Source organism: Myotis daubentonii, chromosome 11 (genome assembly GCF_963259705.1).
Source record: "Myotis daubentonii chromosome 11, mMyoDau2.1, whole genome shotgun sequence".
NCBI classification, from domain to species: Eukaryota; Metazoa; Chordata; class Mammalia; order Chiroptera; family Vespertilionidae; genus Myotis; species Myotis daubentonii.
In genome coordinates, this window is record NC_081850.1 from 65,213,315 (window position 1) to 65,227,998 (window position 14,684).

Sequence of the window (14,684 nt, forward strand, 5' to 3'; positions counted from 1 at the left end):
AAAAAAATCAGTGAGGGTCAAGAGAGTTGAGGACACCTTGCTATGGAGGCTGGGGAGGTGGCTGTGATTCTGGGAATGATGCTCCTGCAGGTGTAAAGAAATAAAGAGCAAGTCACTAATCACCCGAGAGATGCAAATCAAAACGACAATGAGGTACCATCTCACACCTGGCAGAAAGGCTATCATCAAAAAAAACGACAAGTACTGGCGAGGATGTGGAGAAAGAGGAACCCTGTGGAGAAAGAGGAACCCTCGTGCACTGCTGGTGGGAATGCAGACTGATGCAGCCACTGTGGAAAACAGTATGGCATTTCCTCAAAAAGTTAAAAATTGAACTCCCATTTGATCCAGTGATCCCACTTCTAGGAATATATCCCAACACCAATTAGAAAGGATATATGCACCCCTATGTTCCTAGCAGCACAATTTACTCTAGCTAAGATCTGGAAACAGCCTAAGTGCCCATCAGCAGATGAGTGGATTAGAAAACTGTGGTACATCTACACAATGGAATACCACGCTGCGGTAAAAAAGAAGGAACTTTTACCATTAGCAACAGCATGGATGGAACTGGAGAGCATTATGCTAAGCGAAATAAGCCAGTCAGAGAAAGATAAATATCACATGATCTCACTCATATGTGGGATATAATGATCAACATAATTTGATGAACAAGAATAGATCCAGAGACAAATGGCAGGGGAAGGGGGATGCAGTTAGAGAGCAACCAAAGGACTTGTATGCATGCATATTAGCATAACCAATGGACACAGACACTATGGTGGTGGGGGCTTGCCCAGGGTGGGAATGGCTGGGGGAGGGAGGGTCAAGTGGGGAAAAAGAAGACATATGTAAAACTTTAGACAAATCCTCCTATCTAATAAAAGAGAAACATGGTAATTAGGGTACATCTGCTACCCTTCCCATTGGCTAATCAGTGAGATATGCAAATTAGCTGCCAGCCAAGATGGCAGCCGGCAGCCAGGCAGCTTGAAGCTAACATGAGGCTTGCTTGCTTCAGTGATGGAGGACTCCAACGTTCCCCGCCTGCCTTGCCGGCCTCTGAGCTTGCAGTTTGAAACATAGTTACAAATATAGAAGCTAAACAAAACCCCAGAAACCTGCTTTCAGCGAGCCGGGATCTCAGAGCTGGAGTTGATACAGTGTTTCGATTATAGAACCCAAACAAACCAGATACCTGCTTTCAGCAGCAGAGGCCTCAGAGCTGGAGCCAGAGCTAAAGCTGGCCCAGAATAAAAAAGAAAGAAAGGAGCAGTTGGGAGCTTCAGTCACCCACCAGCCTGAAAACAGCCCTCAGCCCCTCACCCAGACTGGCCAGGCACCCCAGTGGGGACCCCCACCCTGAAGGGTGTGTGACCAGCTGCAAACAGCCATCATCCCCTCACCCAGGCTGGCCAGGCACCCCAGTGGGGACCCCCACCCTGATCCAGGACACCCTTCAGGGCAAACCAGCCAGCCCCCACCCATGCACCAGGCCTCTATCCTATATAGTAAAAGGGTAATATGCCTCCCAGCACTGGGATCAGCGTAGCTGAGAGGCCTCCCGGCACTGGGATCAGTGTGACAGGGGGCAGCGCCCAAACCCCCTGATCGCCCTGCGGCTCTGTGTGTGACAAGGGGTGGGGCCACAACCTCCCTATCCCCCCTGCTCTGTTCGTGACAGGGGAAGGTGCCCCAACCCCCTGATCAGCCCTGCTCTGTGCCTGATAGGGGAGAGCTCCCCAACCCCCTGATTGCCCTGCGGCTCTGTGTGTGACAGGGGAGAGCTCCCCAACCCCCTGATGGGCCCTGCTCTGTGCGAGACAGGGTACGGAGCCCCAACCCCCCTGATGGGCCCTACTCTGTGCGTGACGGGGCAGCGCCCCAACCCCATGATTGGCCCTGCTCTGTGCGTAACAGGGGGTGGTGCTGCAACCTCCCCATCGACCCTGCCTTGAGTGTGACAGGGGGCGGTGCCCCAACCCCCAAATTGGCCCTACCCTGAGCATGACTGAGGGTGGCATCACAACCTCCCAATCCGCCCTGCTCTGTGCATGACAGGGGGCGGCGCCCCAACTCCCCAATCGGCCCTGCTCTGAGCCCGACCAGGGGCTGCACCTAGGGATTGGGCCTGCCCTCTGCCACCCGGGAGCAGGCCTAAGCCAGCAGGTCGTTATCTTCCGAGGGGTCCCAGACTGCGAGAGGGCATAGGCCAGGCTGAGGGACCCCTCTTCCCCCCACCCCCGAGTGCACAAATTTTTGTGCACTGGGCCTCTAGTAAATAAATAAGTAAGTAAGTAAGTAAATAAATAAATAAAAGAAGGTGGGTAAAGAGTCTGACCGCCCCCCATTGCAGAGATGAACACATGAGGAAGGACCCCCAGGCCCAGCTGGCGGATCACAACGAGTTACTGTCACTCGCGTCTGACCTTGCTCGAAGTCCCCTGCAAGAAGGGCCAATCAGTCCTCATGGCAACCAGCGCCTGTCATCAGAGCACAAAGCAAGCTCTGTGCTCCTGCCTCGCTCCTCGGGTGCTATTTCACAATGCACAGCACCTACAGCTTGTCCAGGTGAAACCGGCAGCTGTTGTCTCAGTTCCTCCTCACAGCATCCCCGTGCAGGAGGCAGAGAACGTCTGTCTTCTTGCCTCGAAGCCTGCATCTCCCCTTTGCAAGCCAGAAGCCGAGATGTAGAGACGGCTGTGCCGCTCTCTATAAAGTCCCACAGCTAGGACGTGGCTTAGCCAAGACCCCAACTACAATCTCTGAGTCTCTGTTTAGTCCTGTCCAAGTCTTTACTCCAAAGGGACTGCACTGGCCAAGGGAGGCTGGAGTCTTGTATTGCTTTGCTCAAACCACAAATACTCAGAGACACTTCATACATTTCTGTGTGGAGGTCATACTCTCCTCTGTTCTCCCTTTCATGGTCCCACTCTGAGCCCTGAACCATTGCTCAGTGTGCTGGGATGGAGCCCCTCAATGCATCCAAAGCATTTGTGCTCCAGGAAATTCCAGGCCCTTTGATGACTATGTGCCGTTTTAAGTGGTCACATTTCTGGAGGGAAATCCTTTTTCTTAACAATTACAAAAAACTTCTGAGTATCAGAGAAAATAGCCTGACACAGCAATTCCACTCCCAGGTATCTACCGGGTATACCGGCTAATAATGCGGATTTTGTAATCAAAGAAAACACAATAATTTCAAGAGAAACATCAAAAGTGCTTTATTCAAAGTAATGTCCATCGCTAGCTACACATTTGCCCCATCTTCCAGGTAATTGGTGGATACCATCCCAATAGAACTTTTCTTGTTTTGAGGCAAACCATTCAGAGACCCAATTTTCCACTTCTTCGTATGTTTTGAAGTGCTGCTCAGAAAGTGCATGTGGCATCGACTGGAACAAGTGGTCATCTGAAGGAGCAACCCACCCGCCTCATTCACCCAAGAGAAATGAAAGCACATGTCCACAGAATCACTAGTACATGAGGGTTCGTTGTAGCTGAACAGGAAACAATATATATTGACAGGAAACAATAAAACCACACATGGAACACTACTCAGCAATAAAAAGAAACTGTAGACATGACCAAATCTCAGAGAGATTAGATTTAGAAAGAGGAGCCAGGCGCAGAAGAATATATACTGTATGATTCTATTTAGGTAATGTTCCAGAACAGGCTCAATAAACTACAGAGATTAAAACACAGTCAGAACTGTTGCTGGAGAGGACAAGAAGTGGTGGGAACCTTAACTAGACAGGGTACAAAGTAACTTTCTGGGACGACGTAAAAATGTATACCTTGTTTGGCGTGGTGGGTTTACTGGTTACAGATTTTTACATTTGTCAAAATCACCAACGTGCCCATTATACTTCATTCAGTGATTAAACTAATAATGCCTTATTAGATTATACCTCATTTTTAAAAGTCAAAATTGAGGGAAGGATAAGAGTCACTTTGGAAGAATGTATTTTCCCCATAACTTCACTCATCCACACATTTTGTTCTGCATACAGGGTTCCATAAGTAAGTGGTTATATATATATATATATATACATATATATATACATATATATATACATATATGTGTGTGTGTGTGTGTGTGTGTGTGTATTAATTATAAGGTCACTTTGGGGGAGGGGGGAATTTTCAGTAATGATCCTGGGCTTTATTCAGTCAGCTCATCTGTGATTGAGTACCTACCCTATGTCTGGAAATGTCCGAAAGCAGTGAGCTGGAAATACAGAAGTAAATACGGCACAGGCCCATCCTTTTGAATCTGTATATTCAAAAGAGTGTACATAGTCAGGGCAGCGTCCTGCCGGTGGGTCAGGGAAACTCCGCTCTGCGGCTGAGAAGGGAGGGCATTGAATTGTAGGGAACAGCTTCTTTCACTCAACCAACACATAACCCTCACTTGCTGAGCACCTGGACATGCCCCTTAAGGGAGGCCATTTTGCTTACCCCTCGAAGGCGGCCTCCGGAATAAGACCGCTTGGGGACTGCTCTTTGCCAGTGATCGGTGATCCTGCTGATTAGAAAAGGTAATCCGTGTGAAGCGGTTGGCACAGAGCCAGGCACAAAGTAAGTGAGCAGTAACTGTTAGCTGTCATCATTGCTACTGCCATCCTTCATACGGGCCAGGATTTGGCCCACAGCACAGTGTGGTATCACTGAGCCCTGATCCGGGCCTGGGGGAGAGGACGTCCACTGCTGTTTATCGCTCTGAAACAAAGAGGCGTGGATCCTTGCTCCTTCAATTCCCCGGAGCCCTGACAGAGGCTTCTGAGAACAGCTTTCTCTCGGTGACCGCAGAAACAGGCCAGGCGACCTCTTTACCTGGTTTTTGTGCTCAATTCGTTTTATACAGAAATGACTGAGTTGCTTTCTGGAAGGTGACAAGCCCATGTGTCCTGACACAAACCAGGTCGGGGCCTGCAGAGACAGTCCATAGAGGACCCCTCCTCTATAGAAAGGAGATTTCAAGAGCGGGTCTGGGAGCAGGAACCAGACAGGCTGGCCCTGCGTCTGGAGAGGCACCTTGTAAACAGCCCTGGGTCCCGCGGGAAGCAGTGGCGGAAGCCGTCTGCCAAGTGAGGGACAGGGATGTGAAATGGCCGTTAACCCTGCAGCATTCGTGTCCCAGACTTACCTCAGGGGCTTTCTCGTGGCCAACAGCGAGCACTCACCCATTCCCCCTTCCCCCTCATGTGATAGGGCTGTGTTTGGGAGCTATTATCCTCACGGTGCCACACTCAGAGAACTGCATGTACACACACACACACACACACACACACACACACACACACACACACACACCTTCCGACATTTGTCCACATTCTCAGCTCTCACACTGGCTCACAAGCTGACTCACCACTCACTCTGACTCACAAGTACAGAGTTTCAAATCCACCAAGCACACGTGCACAGCTACACATGCACTCATTCACACATACTCTAACAGACACACACACTCGCCATACACACACCCTCAGCCTCGTACACATATGCTGACCTCTCCCTGCCAATCAATTCTCAGACAGGGACCATTGGGCATGTTTGGGGGTGATGCCTGGACCTCCGGGTTCTCAGCAAAAATTTTTCCTGGCATCTAAACTCCACATGGTTCCTCGTCCTGCAATATCCGGGACCCAAGCAATGCAGTGTCTGTTGAATGAACAAATGAAGTCTCAAGCGCCTTAGCTTCGTATCCTTTGGATTTTTCCCAAGTCACCATTGTGATGTAACATCCGTGGGCTAACTTCAACTATTTCCTGCCAATTTTATACACACCCTTTGTCGTTCGGCTCACTTACATATTCCTAATATTAATGATTTAAAAGAGAAGAGCTTTTATGTGGGGGGTATCAACTGAAAATGAAATATAGAAATGTCCAGTCTGCACCCACACACACACACACACACACACACACACACACACACACACACACACCCAGGGCTGATGAGGTCTGGGCGTGCTGCCCCTAATATGGAGGCTGCTCAACACAGACAGACAAGACAGACATGGTTCCTCCTGGGCCATTGAGCCTCCCCCGTCCGGAGCAAAGGGATAGGGCTGCGTCTCAAAGCTATTATCCTGATGGGTGCGTATAATACTACCCACTGCTGCCCAGACTGTGACCAGAGCTCAGACTCTGCACAGAGCCCCAGGACTCCTCCCCGCCCCCCCCCCCCCCCAACCAGAAAAACAACTTTTACTCCCAGAGCAGAACTAGCTCCCGTTCCCAGGCGACAGGCGAGGGTGTCAGGTGGTTTGCTTCTCGCTGCCTCCCGCCCCCTCAGGCCCAGAGGCGAGGAGGGTTATTTACAACTGGCTCAGCCCTTGGTCTACGTGTGCCATTGCCCTGGGTGACACTGCCCTGCCTGCAGGTGAAAAACCTTCCGATGTCAGCAACTGGTCAAGTTCCAACGAATACTTGATCACCTTCAAGAGATGAGGTAAACAAGACGGTTTTTTCCCAGATGGGCTCTTCCTCCAGTATCAAGCCATCATTTGATTTATGCCATATTAGGAGCCAAAATAGACAAAGTGGATAAACAAGTGGATATTAACAAGGTGCCTGTTTGGCTTGTTTTAAGGTCACTAGGGATGAAAAGCAGTTTATTTCTTTCTTACCAAGGGGAGAAAAACTGCCGTAGAGAAACGATTTCCATGCACAAGCTGAAACCTGCTTTGCCTAACCCTCCCCTAAGATTAGGAAATAATGTACACTTGGGATCAGGTTGAGATTTTTAGCGACGCCCTCAGGACGCTGGACGCGAAGGGAAGGGGTGAGGCGGGGTCAGTTCACAACTTCTTTTTCTAAGAACTGGAAGTGCAGAGGCAAGAATCTTGCCCTAACCGGTTTGGCTCAGTGGATAGAGCGTCGGCCTGCGGACTCAAGGGTCCCAGGTTCGATTCCATGTCCCAGGGCATGTACCTTGGTTGCGGGCACATCCCCAGTGGGGAGTGTGCAGGAGGCAGCCGATCGGTGTTTCTCTCTCATCGATGTTTCTGACTCTCTATCCCTCTCCCTTCCTCTCTGTAAAAAAATCAATAAAATATATTTTTTAAAAAAATAATCTTGATAAGCACTCACTTTAAAAGACATTTGTGTTGCCCTAGCCAGCTTGGCTCAGTGGATAGAGCATTGGCCTTCGGACCGAAGGGTCCCAGGTTCGATTCCGGTCAAGGGCATGTACCTCAGTTGCAGGCTCCTTCGTGGCCCGGGCCCTGGTCAGGGTGTGTGCAATTGTCTCTCTTTCTCTCTCTCTTCCACTCTCTCTAAAATCAATGGAAAAATATCCTCGAGTGAGGACTAAAAAAAAAGGCATTTGTGTACACCCATATTCAAAGCAGCCTTGTTCACAACAGCACACTATTCACAAAGCAGCGCTAGTTACAATAGACAGAAGGTGGAAACGACCCCAGTATCCATCAGCATTAGAAAGGACAAGGGTCTCGAGGTCTAGACAGTGCTAAATGTGATTTCTCGCTAAATGTTAAAACAGCACAGTATTTTGCAGATGCAGCACTGAACAGGCTGAGCTGACAGGAACTAACCGGTATGAATGCGGAAGAGAAAAAATCAACATGTAATTGACCAAGTAGTGTTTAAAAGCAATGGCTAAGGCCCCACCAGTGTGGCTCATATGAACCAGGAGGCCAGGGTTTGATTCCTGGTCGGGGCACATGCCCAGGTTGTGGACTTGATCCCCAGTAGGGGATGTGCATCTCATCATTGATGTTTCTATCTCTCTCCCTCTCCCTTCCTCTCTAAAATCAATAAAATGTGTGTGTGTGTGTGTGTGTGTGTGTGTGTGTGTATTTTATTTACTTAACTCCTGAAAGGGAGGCTTAGCCATATATATATGCATATATATATATATGCAATGGCTAAGCCTTCCTTTCAGGAGTTAAGTAAATAAAATTACCTTTCGACAACCACCTCTCGTTTTTTTAATCGAGCACCCCAAATGGAGAACCCCTTGAGTTCAGTAACAAAACGATGAATGGATAAGTAAAATGTGGCATATTATTATGCTCCATGAAATAAGCCAGTCACCAAAAGACAAATACTGTATGATTCCACTCATATGATGTATCTAGAGTAGCTGAAGTCAGAGAAACAGAAAGTAGACTGGTGGTTACCAGGAACTGGGGGGAAGGGAAATGTGAATTGTTTAATGGGTAGGGTTTCCTTTTTGCAAGATGAAAAAGTTCTGGAAATTGGTTGCACACCAATGTAAATGTATTTAACCCTCAAAAATGGTTACAAATGACTGGGGAGCTCACTGGATTGTTGCAAGAATCCAGGGAGACAGCGAGAACATTTGCAAACACGGGAAGCGATATCAGGAGAATTGATGTTTACACAAGATCTAAACTCCTTAGGTCAGGCTCTTCCACAAAATACCGACTTCTGCGCATGGGCCATGAAGTTTCAATCACACTGTACGTGGGCGCCCGCACGTGGTATTTTGTGGAAGAGCCACACTCAAGGGGCCAAAGAGCCGCACGTGGCTCGCTTCTGTCTATTTGCCGACCACGGCGTGATCAGGAAAGGTATTCTCAGCCCAGAAAGTGAAAAGGGAGAGGGCTGAAGGGTAGGGTGCCCCCTGGGATCTTGTCACACCTGCCTGTCCTCTGTTTAAGTTTCCCCAAAACCTCACAACTCAAGACCAGGGCTTCCTGAAGGGGCCCTCATTTCTCTTAACTCCCTCTAACTCAGTGGTTCTCAACCTTGGCTGCACATTAGAATCACCTGGGAATCTTTTTAAAATCCTGATTTCTGAGCCTCACCCTCCGGAAATTCTGTTTCTTTGTTATGGGGTGGGGCCACAACATTAGTAACAAAGAAACAGAATTTCCGGAGGATGAGGCCCAGAAATCAGGATTTTAAAAAGATTCCCAGGTGATTCTAACGTGCAGCCAAGGTTGAGAACCACTGCTCTAAGTGGATTGTATGTTTATTTGGATGACTGGCTGTCTCTCCTGAGTTCAGGAAGCAGGGTCACACTTGGGTTTGCTATCTCTGTCCCAGGCTACAAGGCCTCTTGGTGTCTCAGCTGCTCCTGCCCGTGCTGACAGGGCCCACCTGCCACCATTCCTCTGGGGGGCGGGGGGCGGGGGCTCTCCTGGTGACCCTGCCAAAAGCAGGCCCTGGGCCCCTTGCTCTGGGCCCCTCAGTTCTGGCTCCCTCTTCCAGGCTGCGGTGTTCTGTATTCGGTTGGGGGGAGGGCGAAAGGGCAGCCCTGCTTTCCCTCGTGCTTCTCCATAAATTATTTTCTCACTTCCACAAACCGCCCCACACCCGCCCCAACTCTAATGAAAAGCAAAACCATTCCGTCTCAGAGTCAGAGGCTGCGTCTGGTCCTAACACGCCTTCTTCTGAAGCAATGATGCCCAGAGCAGCTGCCCCCGGGGATTCATTCATTCCCGTAACAAATGTTTATTGACAGTCTGCTTTGGGACAGGAACTATTTCGGGGACGGCGGCAAAAACACAGAATTCTCTGTTTCCCTTGAGCTTCCATTTGAACGGCAAGAAAGGAATAATGAATAGCCAGACGGGATAGTATGGCACCAGGCGATCAGTACTATGGAAAAACAATACAGGGGACTGCGGCTTTAAACAGGGTGGTCAGGAGAGGCCTCACCGAGACAGTGACGTTCGGGAAAGAAAAGGGAAAACGCAGAGAGAAAAAACATGCTTTAAAAAAAACACCTTTGGTGGCTCCTCTGAGTCCCCAATATAAATTCCTGACTTTGAACATTGCCTTTGAGCCAGGTACCAGAATGGCTGCGTGGTTAAGGAGTTGAACTGAAGATCCTATGGCTTTATATCCTCATGGGTCCAAACCCCAATGTGGTAGAGGGTTACCTGCCCATGGCCTGCGGGGTGTTCGCGGCCTGGTCCTGCTCTCTCCAGCCTCACCAACCCCAAATGTGCACACGTCCCTGCGGCACACACAGCAGGTGCCTGATGCTCCTCACAGCACTGCTATCATTAAGTGGGTTTGCGGGAGAACCTGGGAGGTCAGCTGAATGCAGCTACATGGGAAACACGCAGAAGTCTTAGCCATTAGTGTTGGACTCCAACCTCAAGCTCACGTGTAACTGCAGATCTACGGCACGAAAAGGGGCAGTTAGAAGTCCTCCAGCCCTGGCTGGTTTGGCTCACTGGATAAAGTGCTGGCCTGCAGACTGAAGGGTCCCAGGTTCGATTCCGGTCAAGGGCATATGCCTGGTTGCGGGCTCGATCCCCAGTAGGGGGCGTGCAGGAGGCAGCCGATCAATGATTCTCTCTCATCATTGCTGTTTCTCTGTCTCCCTCTCCCTCTCCCTTCCTCTCTGAATTCCGGAAACCCTTCCGGCCCACAAAAAGATAGTGGAGTTCTTGGCGTCACACAACCTTATTTGTATATCGAGGCCAGATATTCTGCAGGAGTAACATTTCATGCATGTGGTCTTTCCACGAGACTTCCAGTTCCTCTACCGGGTGCCTCAGAAGGAGAAGTGACTGTTTGGATTTCCTGTCCACCAACTGACCATGAGTGAGCTGAGTGGCCCAGTTAAAGAGCCCCTTGCCCATCTATCTCTGCAACACCTAATGTAGCACCATCTTTCCTGCTTGTAAACTTGGGGGCTGGAGGTGGGGGTTCTAGGTGTGTGCTGGAGGGACAAGGGCTGACTCTCCGTTGTTCCTGGGAGAAGGCTGTCCAAATACAAAACCCAGAAAGAAACTCTTGCCATGGACCAAGGCATGGCTGGTGGCAGGGAGCCAGAGAGGGGAGTCCCTGGTGGCTCAGGAAGAATAGGGGCCCCTATCCAACTTCAGGGCTAATTGTTCAAACCACAACATGCATGAGGAAGTTAGAACTAAGTGTGAAGGTCATCAGATTGTGACAAAGCCAACAAAAGCAATGACATGAATAAAGCTGTGGTGCCAATCCTTTAACCAGAGATGGGGGTTTGGTGGGTGTATGGGAGCCTGCTGGTGTGAAGGTCAAGTCTTCTTACTCCTACTGCCCAGGCGAGGCGTGAAAATTTACACCCAAATCACCAAATCCCTCCCCAGCTCTTGGGGCCCGGATGCCTCAAGAATCCTATAACCCTTCTTCCCGTTGCCTCTGCCATGTAAGCATGTCCCCGACAGCAGCAGGCCTCCCTCCCAGACCTTCTCACAGTGCCCAGGCCCTGTCGCCTTTCCCGGGGGCCTCCCCAGGCCGTGACTTCCCTCTACCTCTACACAGCTTTCAGCCGGAGGCTCTTAGACTCTGTGTGACCTGAGCAAGAGGCTTGATGTGTTGCAGTCTCTTTCCTCTCACAGAATGAAAACATTTGCGGCTAATGATGACAATGGCTCCCACTGCCTGGTACTGTGCTGGGAAAAATTTTTTAAATTTTCAACAAAGTTCTTTTATTTTTTTATTTCACTAGAAATTACTTTATTGATTAAATCATCGGGGATTTTCAGCACAAGATTTAACATCTTGTTGACCGCCAATGCCTGGGCTCTGGAGCTCGGTCCGCCTCTCCCTTAAAGGGTTTAAAGCAGGGGTTCTCAGCCTTGGCTGCACATTAGAATCACCTGGGAATCTTTAAAATCCTGACTTCTGGGCCTCATCCTCCGGAAATTCTGTTTCTTCGTTACTAATGTTGTGGCCCCACCCCATAACAAAGAAACAGAATTTCCGGAGGATGAGGCCCAGAAGTCAGGATTTTAAAAAGATTCCCAGGTGATTCTAATGTGCAGCCAAGGTTGAGAACCACTGGTTTAGAGGGAGACATCGTTAATAGAGAACAAGTCAGGTGGTTTCAGGTCCCCCTTTCCCAATTATGGAGCAGCTGCTCAAGCAGGAAAGAGACAGCATTTAAGAAAAACCTAATAAAGAACCTGAGATTGCATTTTAACGTGTCTCTTAACAATTTACATTTTATCAGCAGTGTTGGTCCAAACTTATTTGCTTCTGATCTAATTTTTTTTTTTTTTTTTGCAATTTACTTTTTTGGTATGTATGTAATTTTTTGTTTTGTTTTGCTAATCCTCACCTGAGAATATTTTTTCTATTGCTTTTTAGGAGGGGTGGAGAAGGAAAGGGAGAGAGAGAGAGAGAGAGAGAGAGAGAGAGAGAGAGACATCGTTTGGTTGCCTCTCGCACACCCACAGCCTATCAACTTGTGCGGGGCATCAAACCTGCAACCAAGTTACATGTCCCCTTGACCTGGAGTCAAACCTGCAACCCTTCGGTGCATGGGCTGACCCTCTAACCACTGAGCACCACCGGCCGGCGCTTTGGTATGTATGTAATTTTAATAAATAATCCCACTCCCTGTGCAGAAATGAATTGACTCAGTGCCAAGAAAAACCCCTCAAACCGGAATGGCCTCATCTTGCCCTTGGCAAGAGGAAGCAGGCTTTTCTGCTCCTCTTCTATGCAAGAGTTGAACAAACCTCCCCCTGAAGTCCAAAATGTTATTTCTGGCCCTGGAATGCGCAGCTTTTGATGGGCTGATTCAAATCATCTAGAAGGAGCAGCTGTGGAGCTGCTATGCAGGCAGGTATTTATTCTTAAAATCGACTCCCGAGAGTCGTCCAGGATTGTGTACAAAAGCTCCAAGGTCCAAACGGCTTCTGCTCTTCTATCTCATGAGCTAGACTCAGAGGAGGCATTGGAATTGCCTGGAGCAAGAGCAGCAACGGTGGCCCAGGAGGTCGAAACCCAGTAACTCAGGCTTGTGTGATCCGGGCTGTCTGGGTGGCCTTTTCCACCACGCCGATCGACGGTCCACGGTTGGTGACCCTCTCCATACTTGAAAGATTTTATTTCAGAACAAAAGCGAGCAGCCTGTCCCCTGGGAAGACAGATCAGTAAATGCCCAGAAGTTTGTTGAGGTTCCTTGAAGGAATCCAAAGTGCCCACTGGCCTTGCTGATGGCAACCGTCTTGGCAATGATTGGCAGATTATGTATAATAAAGGAATTCCATTGTTTTGCCAGATTGTTGTTTGTTGTTGTTGTTGTTGTTGTTAATCCTCACCTAAGGATAGTTTTCCACTGATTTTTAGAGAGAGTGGAAGGGAAGAGGAGAGACAGAGAGAGAGAAACATGGATGTGTCTGAGAGAGACACATCGATTGGTTGCCTCCTGCATGGCCCGACAAGGACCTGGGATCAAGCCAGCAACCGAGGTACGTGCCCTTGCCCGGAATCGAACCCAGGACCCTTCCCCCTTGGGCCGACACTCTATCCACCGAGCCAAACGGGCTGGAGCCATTGCTTCGCAGGGTTCTGCGAGTGCCCTAGAATGCCAAGGCCTGTGACGGGGCATTCAATGTGTGCATTAACCCATTTAACACAGCAGTTGTTTCCTGAGAAGCCAGTTCCACCTCTTCTCTGGAGACCACTATCTTTCTCTACTCCATCTTTCAGGGTTATCCAGCCGTTGGTGGGCACTGCCAGCAACCTGGGTTCCTAAGGGTTTAACAGCAGCACATCCCCAACAACTGTCAGGCATTATGCATTCACTGGGCTGACATACCAACGTGGCAACCCCACCCACGACAATCCCAGGCATTACCACGGCTTGTCTGCCTTCCTCAGCAGCATCCTGAAAGCCTTTGATCATGAGCGGGGTTATCTTTTCTCTTAGCTCCTCAGTCATATTCTGGCAGATGCTGAGTAACGGCAACATGTCATGTTCAGTCACGCCCATGGCTTAGAGGTCACTCGGCATATTGGCACACACTATGCACCCCATCATGTAGGGATCTAACACAAGGGGGAGGAGAAGTCCGTGTCTGCACAGTGACAGGCCTGTGTGCCTCCTATGTCATCCCAGCGCCAGCCCTGGGCCCTAGGCATTGGGATGATGCAAGAGTCCATCCCAAAGCCCAGGACTGGAAAGGTTGGGCTGGATTCCACCCTGACCCGCAGGCCAGCCGAGGCCCAGTCCAAGGAGGGCCGCAGGTCAGTTTCTCCAAGAGTCTGGGGGACCTTGCAGCTTTAGCACTTCATGTCGGAGAAGCCCACCAGCTCCGGCTGGGACACAACGCCTGGGCCTTGGTGGGTCGGTGGCTCCAGAAGGTCGGATCTAGAGACCAGCCACGGAGCCTTCCTCCCCGAGGGCGCCTGCTGCTGCGGCTCCTGCCATCAAGCCTGTCTGGCATGAAGGTCCTTCTTATTTTCTGCTCCTGTTAATACCGAATAACTGTCAGATTCTTGCTGCAGAGGCTCTCCCCAGGCACGACTCCCACCGCTGGATTCAGAGCGCACCATGCGCTCCTGGCCTTCCTGGGCGCTGAGGATTTAACACAGGGTCTTCATTTGAGCCTTACAACCCCTGCGACATAGATTCTGTTCTTTTCAATTTACTGACCAGGAAACTGAGGCTCAGGTACCATAGCCAACACCTGCTGGCTCAGGGTTTGAACCGAGCTCACTCACACTCCAGGCTCCAGGTCGGCTGGTTGGTACCCTTTCTGATAAGATTTCTCCGAAGAGCTCCCTGTCTCAGAGGACGACTGGCAAAGGGTTTCTAAACACATACATTTTAAATATGTGTTACAGGTTCCTGTTTCCCAGAAACCCTCCCCCGCCCCGCCCAACTGGAAGGATGAAACGGACAGACAACACACAAAAATGCAAATACCAATAAAAAAGAGTTTCCTATCCTAGCAATCA

At 49.6% G+C, this 14,684-nt stretch overlaps 1 pseudogene; it reads right to left on the reverse strand.

Annotated features, from left to right (window-relative positions):
- Positions 1–12,733: 12,733 nt before the first annotated feature.
- Positions 12,734–13,892, reverse strand: LOC132211722 (selenide, water dikinase 2-like; annotated as a pseudogene).
- Positions 13,893–14,684: the final 792 nt, after the last annotated feature.